Source organism: Tenrec ecaudatus, chromosome 6, assembly GCF_050624435.1.
Source record: "Tenrec ecaudatus isolate mTenEca1 chromosome 6, mTenEca1.hap1, whole genome shotgun sequence".
Lineage (NCBI taxonomy): Eukaryota > Metazoa > Chordata > Mammalia > Afrosoricida > Tenrecidae > Tenrec > Tenrec ecaudatus.
In genome coordinates this window covers 124,975,624-124,986,298 of record NC_134535.1, presented here as the reverse complement: position 1 = coordinate 124,986,298, position 10,675 = coordinate 124,975,624, and the positions used below count along the sequence as shown (strand labels likewise).

Here is a 10,675-nt window from a genome sequence, read left to right as displayed (position 1 = left end):
TATTTAAAAACAGAAACACCTCAGTAGAGGTGGCCTCACTCCATAAGAAAAAACAAAAAGAAAGAAAAATATAAGCATGTATAAATGTATTCCACTTCACTAATAATTAATATAAAATGAAATACTTACCTATAAGAGTGGACAAATTAAAAAGAATGCACCAATTCATTACTAATAATTAGGTTACCAAACCAAATCATGTTGTGAAAAATCAGCTTTATCTGGAAAATGACCAAAAATGGAGAATGGCTACATGATGACCTAACTACCAAACTGGTGAGTAGCTTGGTCCAGCCAGTCTGCCGCACAACATTAACCATCACAGCCCGTATAACTGCACCTTGCACCTCAGTGTTTGTTACTGCTGTCAATGTGAAAACATAGATTTTTTTGCTGTTATTGAAAATGCAGAATGTCAGAAAACAAGCTAGACAATAAGTAAGAAATATATATATTAAAACTTAAATATAAAAACTTAAACAAAAATATTGAAATACCCATACTTTTATTTATTTGTTTTTTTAGTGAATAAGTTGAATTGAGTCTTTTAGTTTACGGCACGAGGTAAAAAGTAAACCATTTCTCTTTAACCAGTAATTCACAGAATTGTAGTAAAATAGTTTAGATTTCGAGGATATGGGATTGCATTTCTCAAAAGTCCAGGATCAAGTAAACAGGTTTTAACCTCTTACCAACATAATAATAGTCACCAGCTCTAGTTACATGAAGTTTCTTCAAGGGCAGTTATTATCGTTGTTGCTGTTGTCTTTAGACTTGAAGTGCTGCCGTTTCAATCAATATCCACTAATTCTACTTCAAAATAAGTTTTGTGGAATTTGGGCATCAGTCTGTCCTTTCTTTCCATAACCCATTCTGGTTCAGTCTCAGGTCGAGCCTTTCTCCCTTACAGTCCGTCTCTGGTAATCTTGCTAACTCTAATCTTAAAGCTTAAAAACTTGGCATTAGAAAATAATAATAATAAATAGATCAACTTGGCATTTTTTCTTTTTGGCAATTGTTTAAATAATAGTATCAAAAACAGTCCCCTCCAGTAGTATTCTTGTAGACCAATGTTCTCAACCTTCCTCCTGCTGCAACCCTTTCAGACAGCTCCTCATGTGGTGAACCCCCCAACCATAACATTATTTTCGTTGCTACTTCATCACTGTCATTTTGCTACTGTTATGAATCAGGTGATCCTGTGAAAGGGTCTTTCGACCACAAAAAGGGTCGTGACCTACAGGTTGAGACCCACAGCTGTAGACCCACAATGAACAACATCACCCTTTTGGGGAAAGTTGATTTTATCTCCTTTTTTAAGGACAGATTTTGTATATTTTGTTGGACCCTCTTCAAGAGTCTCTTGAGACTTATTTTCCTTGGGTTTGTCATCAATAACCTTCCCATTTTTCACCTGCTCACACACTTTCTTTATGCTTTAGGCATCTTTGAGCTGCTTAGCTTCAAAAATAATGGTTTTAGGCTGTAACCAAATGATCCTTGGTAGCTATTTTAGCCACAGTTTTGATATTTCCTAATAGTTTATGTTCTGCAAGAAATGAGTGTGAACCCTGAACTTGATGATGTCCATACTTCTTGACCCACAGTTTCCAATCTTACAAAATACTGTCATAGTACATACAGATGGTTACTACAGATTTTATGTCATAAGAAAAGTTTGGGAAAAACTTAAATGTCTAAGAGGAAATAGATTTTTAAAAGTGATATTCACAACTTTACCTTGGATTACTGTTTCCCCCTGTCTACCAGTTCCAAGCAGCCACACTGATCATCTGCTCCTTTGCCTCAAATACTTCTTTCACTCACAGCTAGGCTATTCCTCTAAGTCTCCGCTTCAGCATCACTGAAAAGGCCTTCCTTTGCAATCCTTCTGAAACAGGTCCCTCTCTGCTAATTTCTTTTCCAAGTGCCATCCTTTCCTTCAGTCCCTAGTTATATGCCTATTAGAGAGTAGGCTTCCAATATTTACCAGACGAGTAAATGGTCTAGCCACATAATTAAAAATGTATAGCTATATATATTGACTGTGTCCAGGTATATATTTCTTCATAGTATCTTTCAAAAATAATAGCTAATCCTCATTATTCACAGATTCTGTATTTGTGAATTTTCCCACTTGCTAAAATGTATCACTCTAAAATCAATACTTGTGGTGCTGTCATGGTCGCCTGCAGATATGTGCTTACAGTCAGTTCCTACCCTCAGCGACTGTACAACAGAACGAAATGCCACCTGTGCTGTCCTCATCACTTTTATGTTTGAGACCATTGTTGCAGCAACCATGCCAATCCATCTTCTCGAGGGTCTTCCCTTTTTCTCTGCCCGCTACTTTACCAAGCATGAGGTCCTTCTCCAGGGACTGGTCCCTCCTGATAACGTGTCCAAAGTACACGAGATGAAGTCTCACCATCCTTGTTTCTAAGAAGCATTCTGGTTGTACTTCTTTCAAGACAGATTTGTTTGTTCTTTTGGAAAACCATGATACTTCTAGTATTCTTCGCCAGCACCATAATTCTATGCAACATTTCTTCCTTGGTCTTTCATATTCAATGTGTAACTTTCATACACAACATACATAGTGGCAAAAAAAAAAAGATGAGAGGGAGCGTGTAAAAGGGGGCTAATGTTAAGGAATTCAAGAAGGAAGAGAATATTTTGAAACATTGTGGTAGCAATTATACAATGCTGCTTTATGCGATTGAACTATGGAACAATATATCTGTATTAGCTCCCAATAAAATTATTTTGGAAAAAATTAAATATTTTTTAAAACTTGACTCATCTGACACACATCATCTTAGCTGAGGTCAAGCTAGGCCTTATTTCACATCTCATATTGTAAACAAGTGTACTTCTTTTAGTCTATTTAGTGCCAATCTTGTGTGTGTGTGTGTGTGTGGTTTTTCTCGGTGATTTGTGTATATAAAATAGCTCCCAAGTAGGGTAGTTCAGTGCTATTCAGTCTTCCTAAGTGTAAGAAAGTTGTGATGTACCTTACAGAGTGAACCATGTATTGGGGGCGGGGGCTGGCTGGGGGCGCAAAAGAAAAAGAGTGAACATGTACATCTTTTTTATCACCAACTGTCTCATCACCTGACATTTCACAGTTGTAACAACTTTTATGGGGGAGCTTAAGACCACTGAGGGGAAGCTGTCTTTGATAAAATGAAGATAAGTTCAAAGAGAAATAGGTAATTTAAGATTCATTGAGGAAGGAGAGTCAACAAAAAAGAGGAATTAAGAACTTAACGAATAAAGATTAGTGAGTCATTAACTCATTAAGAAGTTGGGTCTAAAAAAAAAGAAAAAGAAGTTGGGACTCATTTGTAGTTTAATTGATAAGCAGAGGTTGAAATGGATAATAGTAAAGAAGGTCAGTGGCTTTGCAATTAGATTACAGGTGTCTTTTGCAAAGGAAGTTTCTCTAAAGAGGTTAATAGGTGCAGTGAAATAAAAGGAACATATTTGAACCTTTAAGAGCCTAGAGAGGTGAGTGAGAGCCAGATAATTTTTTTATAACTCTCTGGAGAATGCCTTGCATATTTCACTACGTAGGATAAGACAACTCGAGGCAGGAATAAATTTGCTAAACTTGGGGGAGAATGGTTGTAAAAGCAGAAATGACTTAAAGGGGACTAAAGGCCATAACTACCAGATTGGAAACCTAAGGGACAGAAGATAAGGAGGCAGAATACTTTCCTTTAATTATGGCCAGTATTCTCTTACTCTCAAGACAGCTGAGACAAACCTGGAATTTTGTAGCAAGACTTTCCAAAGACTAGGTAGATATATATTTGATATTTTTCTTTTTTAACAGAGTATATTTTACTATTTATTTTTCTCCCTGGGAAGCTCCTGGACAGGTTTAGAGAGTAACACTACCTCTTGTGGTTTTGTCATTATTGTGTTGTTACATGCCATCAAGTTGGTTGACAGAACAACTTTTCTGGAAGAGGAAAGGAGCAAGTGATAAAATGAGAATAAGGTCAATGATTAATTGATATTTATGATCCATTGAGGAGGGAGATGGCATTACCCAAACTGGTGCCACTCTCACATCGGTTCCTATGTTTGAGCCGATGGCTTTATCCCCTGTGGCAGTTCATCTCGGTCAGGCCTGCCTGCTTTGGGTTGACCATCTACTTTACCAAGCATGATGTCCTTTTCCAGGAACTACTCTCTCCTGATAACATGTTCAAAGTATGTGAGACAAAGTTTCAGCATCCTCCCGCGTAGCATTCTGATTATACTTCTTCCAAGACAGATTTGTTCATTCTTCTGGAAGCTCCTAGTATATTCAATATTATTTACCAACACCATGGTAAATGGGGGACTGGTTTAGCCACTACGCAATGCACCTGCTCATGCAGCCATCTTAGTGTGCCAGTTTTGGGCAAAAACACCATGCCTCTCTTGTCCTACACACCTTACTCCATTCAACTCACTTCATGCAACTTCTTTTTGTCAGCCATCCAAACAGATGAGTTTGAAAAATGTTTCCAAGAACGGGATCGCAGATCCGACAAATGTATTAAGTGTAATGGAGAGTACTTTGAAGGTGATAAGGTTTTTTTGTAAAACAATTTAAATACATAACTTGGGGTGGGGGAGAATTCCGTCTTTGAAGGGGCACTCCCTCATAAATACACTTATCTATAAGAATTTTGTTTTAATAGACCCACTTTTCCCAAAAATATGGGAGACTCTACTTCTTTCAGGGCAACTTTACCTACTTTCAGGGGTGAGGTTATAGAAAGTAATCTTTTTTGGGGAAGTAATCGTTATAAATAACAAAAAAAGAAAGGAAAGAATACCAGCCATACCAAAGGTATTGTTAGTAGCGGGTATATAATTTTCATCTAGAAGTCTGAATTTCTGTGAAGATCTCTAGATATTCTGAAATATGTTAATGCTGTGTAACAGCCATTTTCAATGTGGGGGTTGCAACCCTTTGCTCTGCTCCTCTTGCAGTTCTGTTGCACGCCCTTAGTGTTTTGCCTCAGTGTGGTGGGGTCAGATTGGGCATAATTCCTGCACTGTCTCCAGTATTGTCCCCTGTAGGGCTATTTGTCAGTGAGAGATGCCACGTCTCATAGTAGGGCTAGCCATATGGTCCTCTCTGTACATTGGCGACTCTGAGCAGGAATATCTTGCTCAGGGCTTGGTGGGCCAGGATGTGCTCCACTCTCTCTCCTTCCCCCTTCATTGGTTCCTCTGTGCTCTGATCAGACATGTCCCTATCCTCTTAAGTAAATTCTTCTGGGTGGAGGGGTGGCTGTCCACATAGTTGGGATTGGGGCCCGGCCCCTTGCCACCTGTTTTGTAATAAAATTTTATTAGCACTTGGTACTGTCTGTAGTTGTTTTCACAATATTACAGCCAAATTGAATAATTGCAAGAGAGTCTATTGCTTGCTAAACCCAAAATATTTACTCTCTGACCCTTTACAGAAAGTGGACCAACTCCTGTCTTATAATACCTTGCCCAGTAGACCTTTTCTTTCATGTACATCAACCCCTCTGCCCCACCAGGATTACTGAGCTTTCTTTGGTGCTGCTCATAGGATGCTGGGGAGAGGAGTGGGAGAATTCCTACAGCTATGCAACTAGACAGAGGATTAAAAATAAATAAAAGTTCATAGTCACAAATCTCATTGGGTTATCAATAGTGTTCAACAATTTGCAATCATCTATCCAATTTCCTATCCGATTTCCTATCCAATGTATGGGCAATTATCAGGCTCATCTATGTGATTTATTTATATGATATTTAATTTTATGTGTCAGCTTGGCTGGGCCTAATTTGTACTTCTAGCCTCCAGAAGAGTGAGAAAATAAATTTCTGTTGTTTAAGGCCACTCATTTGTGATATTTGTGTTATAGTAGCACTAAGTCTAAGATAATTTTATTATTCACTTAGTCAAAATGTTAATTGATCACCTGCTATGTATTAAACAGTTTCTTTCTAGTCATTAAGGATATAGACTAATGTAGCTATAAAGGTCCTTACTATAATGGAAATAAAACTCATTTTCATTGAGTTGATTTTGTCTAATGAGGAAAGCTATAAAAAAGGAATTAAAAAAATAAAAATTAAAACAGGCTATCTTTGCTTGTTAACACCTCAAAAGAGGTCTATTGCAACAAATTTGTTTGACCAATGCAATACTTGGTTTGATTTCTTGACTGATACATCCAAGAGCATTGATTGTGGATCCAAGTAAAATGAAATCCTTGACAACTTTAATCTGGTCTCTATTTATCATAATGTTGTCTACTTGTCCATTTGTGAGGATTTTCATTTTATTTACGTTGAGTTGCAATCCAGGAGAAACTCAATTCCCCACCACCACCACCACTTATCTGTTAGTTTGTTGTATTGTGGTGGGTTGTGTATGACTGTGGCGATGGGTGATATCAAGTCCAAGTGAAATAAGTCAGTCACCTCCCCCACACACAACAACCATATGAAATGACATGGGCAAGTAAATATACAGGAGATAATGTTCATTAGGTGTTATCAAAAACAGGGAGAAGTGAGGGAAAAGTAGATTCACTCTCTAGATAGTAGACACTTGCTATTTTTGGTGATGAGAACAATAGTAACATATACACAAGAACCAAGGGCCTATTGGTAATTACAATAACATGTAATTTGTCAACAACAGCAACAACAATATATGGATGTATGTGGTATGTGTGTGTGTGTGTGTTTCAAAATGTTTGTGTACCATATATATGGATCCCTGGTGATACTGTTGAGTAAGCATTAGACTCATTAGACTGATAACTTCAAAGTCAACAGTTCAAACTCACCAGCTGCTTCTTGGAGGAAGATGGCAGTGTGTGTGTGTGTGTGTGTGTGTGTGTGTGTGTTCATATATATGTATATTTATGCCTGAAGCAGTTTCAAAATATTTGGAAAAAATTCCATTATCTTTTCATTCTATTTTACCATGAATTTTGTGTAACCTACTATATTTGGTATATATGTGTGACTATATATGTGTATGCATATGTCTGTGCATCTATATGATCATATACATATTCATATGTACAATAAAGTACATAGCTGACATGTATGCTTCTTACCCATATCCAAATACATTGCAACATTGCTTTCCTGCCTTTGAAGGATTAGGACTATAGTCTTGTGGGAAAGCTCTGTCAATGGCATCATATAGTTCATAAAGTTATGTTCTACATCCTAGTTTGATGAGTAGTGTCTGGGGGCTTCACATCTTGGGAGTAGCATTCTAGGGTACAACTAATTGTCTTTACACCTGGGAGGAAAACAGAAAAATTATGTTAAAAACAAATATTCAAAGAAGAAACTAGTTATGGGACCACGAGTCCAGAAACACTAGGCAGTGCCTACCTACCACCACTGACAATTCAAACCAGGGCCGCAATGAATGGAACCTGATAGAAGGGGAGTAAAGCATGGAACAGAGCCTAAACTTCCTGAAAAAATTCAAAATAAATAAAAGAAACCAGACTTCCTGGACCAATTGAGACTGGAGGTCTTCTGGGGAATATCATCATGAAATACTCTTCAAACCCTGAACCAAAACTAACCCCTGAGGTCACCATGTAGTTAATAACAAACTTGCCCACAAGTACTGTACTCTTTCAAAAAAATCAACAACAATTACTTTACAACAAAAATGAGAATGTAAGGATGCAGGGAAACTTGATTAATGCAAGTAGAACAACATGAATGGGAATAATGAGCATATTCACTCATTGTAAAGAATATTACTGAACAATCTGTGTAGCAATTGTTGCATGTGACCCTAAACTACTGTATAAACCTTCACAAAAAACAATAAAATATTTTAAGAAATTACTATAGCTGAAAAATAAGTTTGATACCCCTAAAATTATATTTTTAGAAACACATTAAGATTAGAAATGATAACCATGTTCTCTTTCAGCATCTTTTATGCTTTAAGCTGAAAAACTCTTCATTGTTTTTTGAGTTGCTTTCTATAACCTTATTTCTACACACTTCATCATTCCATTTATATATTAAAAATAATTTATTTTTGTAATTGTGTTGAATATATACACATTAGAACATAGACCAATTCAACAGTTTCTACATGTACAACTCTGTAACATTGATTACATTCCTCTGAGTTATTCTCATTAACATAATTCCACTGCCTCCTAATTTTCCCATTAACCTTTGACTTGTTGTGGTCACTATGATTCTATGTAGATAGATCCTAAAAGACCATAATACTCCCAGCCAGCATTCTTTATTAGTCAAGTTAAGCTGTTGTTTGGTATGAGAAATGTAAAGGGACATTCTTTTTATTATTATTATTAAATACTTTTATTGGGGGCTCTTACATCTCATCACAATCCATACATTCATCCATGTGTCAAGCACATTTGTACATATGTTACCATCATTTCCCAAGCATTTTCTTTCTACTTGAGCCCTTGATATTAGTTTATTTTCCCCCTCCCTCTCCCAACCTCCCTCCCTCATGAACCTTTGAAAAGTTATAGATTATTATTTTCATATATTACATTGTCCTCTGTCACCCTTCACCCACTTTTCTGTTGTTCATCACTCTTGGAGGGGGTTATATGTTGATCCTTGTGATCAGTTCCCCCTTCCTCCCCTCCCCTTCCCCTTATCCTCCTGGTATCTCTATTCTCATTATTGGTTCTGACGGGTTTATCTTCCTGGATTCCCTATGTTTCTGGCTCTTATCTATACCTGTATACATGCTCTGGTCTTGCCAGATTTGTAAGGTAGAATTGGGGTCATGATAGTTAGGGGGGTGGGGGAAAGCATTAAAGAATTAATGGAAAGTTTTATGTTTCATCGGAGCTATACTGCACCCTGACTGGCTCATCTCTTCCTTGTGACCCTTCTGTAAGGGGATGTCCAATTGTCTACAGATGGGCTTTGGATCTCCACTCCACACTCCCCCTTGCCCCCCATTCACACTGGTATGATTTTGTTCTGGGTCTTTGATGCCTGATAACTGATCCCATAGATACCTCATGATCACACATGCTGGTGTGCTTCTTCCATGTGGGCTTTGTTGCTTCTCAGCTGGATGGCCACTTGTTTATCTCCAAGCTTTTTAGACCCCAGACACTATATCCTTTGACAGTTGGGTACCATCAGCCTTCTTCACCACATTTGCTTATGCGTTCATTTTGTTTTCAGCGATTGATCGTGTCACGAAGGTGAGTATCACAGAATGCCTGGTTATTAGAACAAAGTGTGCTTGCATTGAGGGAGGACTTGAGTAGAGGCCTGTAAAAAGTTGGATTGTCAAGAGATGTGTGTTACATATATTTATAAGAAGAAGCGTGACTGCTAAAGCTAATTATGCACCATCAAACATCTGTGAGTTTCTTGGTTTGGAGGTTTAGGGTTATGGCTTTATGTGACCTACCAGTTAATTGGCCTAATAACATGGTGCTTGGTGTCTTTGTTCTACTTCCTATTTTGTTGCATTGTGCCTGGGGGTTAATAAGCTGGTAAACCCTCAAATAGGTTTCTATTTGCCAGAAGCAACAGTGAAAGGAAAGCCAGGAAAATGAGGAAATGGCACGTGCAGCTGATTATCTCCTCTTCCATGAAACCAGAATTGGCTGGTGCTCAGCTACCATGACTGAACATTTTGATTAAAGAGTCCACAGAGTAGGAACCTGATAGAAAGAGGGAGAGTGCAGAACAGAATTTCAAATTCTCATTGACTCTAGATTATCTGGAGCCATCAAGGCTGCCAAACACCAAAATGATTGTCTTGCAATCATCTTTAAACAATGAACGAAGAATATCCTGTCCTGTGCACTTCTGTATGTTAAGAACTAAGGTAGCAGCTAGACATTGGGAACACTCCACTCCATGACCCCGCCCCGCCGCCCGACTTCAATGGATATGGTTTTGGTCTGGGTCTTTGATGCCTGATACCTGATCCCAATTTATCAACAGCATTAACATTAATGAACTGCGCAGCCTTATGCTTAATCGATGCAATTTTTCTATCACCATAATCCAAAATAGCCATCTACTTTTTTAAAGTTGGATGCCAAAAATTAATGTAGCCTGAATAGCGCGCGCGCACACACACACACACACACACACACACACACACAAAATGTTGGGCTATTTGTAGCTCTCTGATATTCTCAAATGTTAACTTTTTCATACTTTGCTTTATATCATTAACTTGCGAGGGCCCTGTCTATGGCATTCCAGATCTCTTCTCACTTGTAGTTGGATTTGAATATTAGATAACCAGTTTATAAAATGTTTGAGAGTGTCAGATGTAACATTTTGCTTTGTATATTTTGAATATTACATAATAATAAGAGAAAGAAAGTACATGTAACCCTGAGAAGAACCCAAGAAACCTTCCTAAGAGTAACACTCTGAATTTTAGTAAGGAAAATTCCACCACCACCACTTTGTTTTTCTAATCTGTCCAAAATCATTACATTTTCCAAATATATGTGTATCAGATGGGTAAATCATTTTGTTATTACATATAAATATATTAGCTATATCTCAGATAGTCTGCTTAAATCAAGATGTATAATGTCTTAGGCAGTAGTTCTTAGCAATGGTTCTCAGCCAGTAGTGAGTCTGTCTCCTGCCTACCACTTCCGGCACACATTTT

At 37.6% G+C, this 10,675-nt stretch overlaps 1 pseudogene; it reads right to left on the bottom strand.

The window, feature by feature from the left end:
• Positions 1 to 790: 790 nt before the first annotated feature.
• Positions 791 to 2,183, bottom strand: LOC142451651 (peptidyl-prolyl cis-trans isomerase FKBP3-like; annotated as a pseudogene).
• Between the last annotated feature and the right edge of the window lie 8,492 nt (positions 2,184 to 10,675).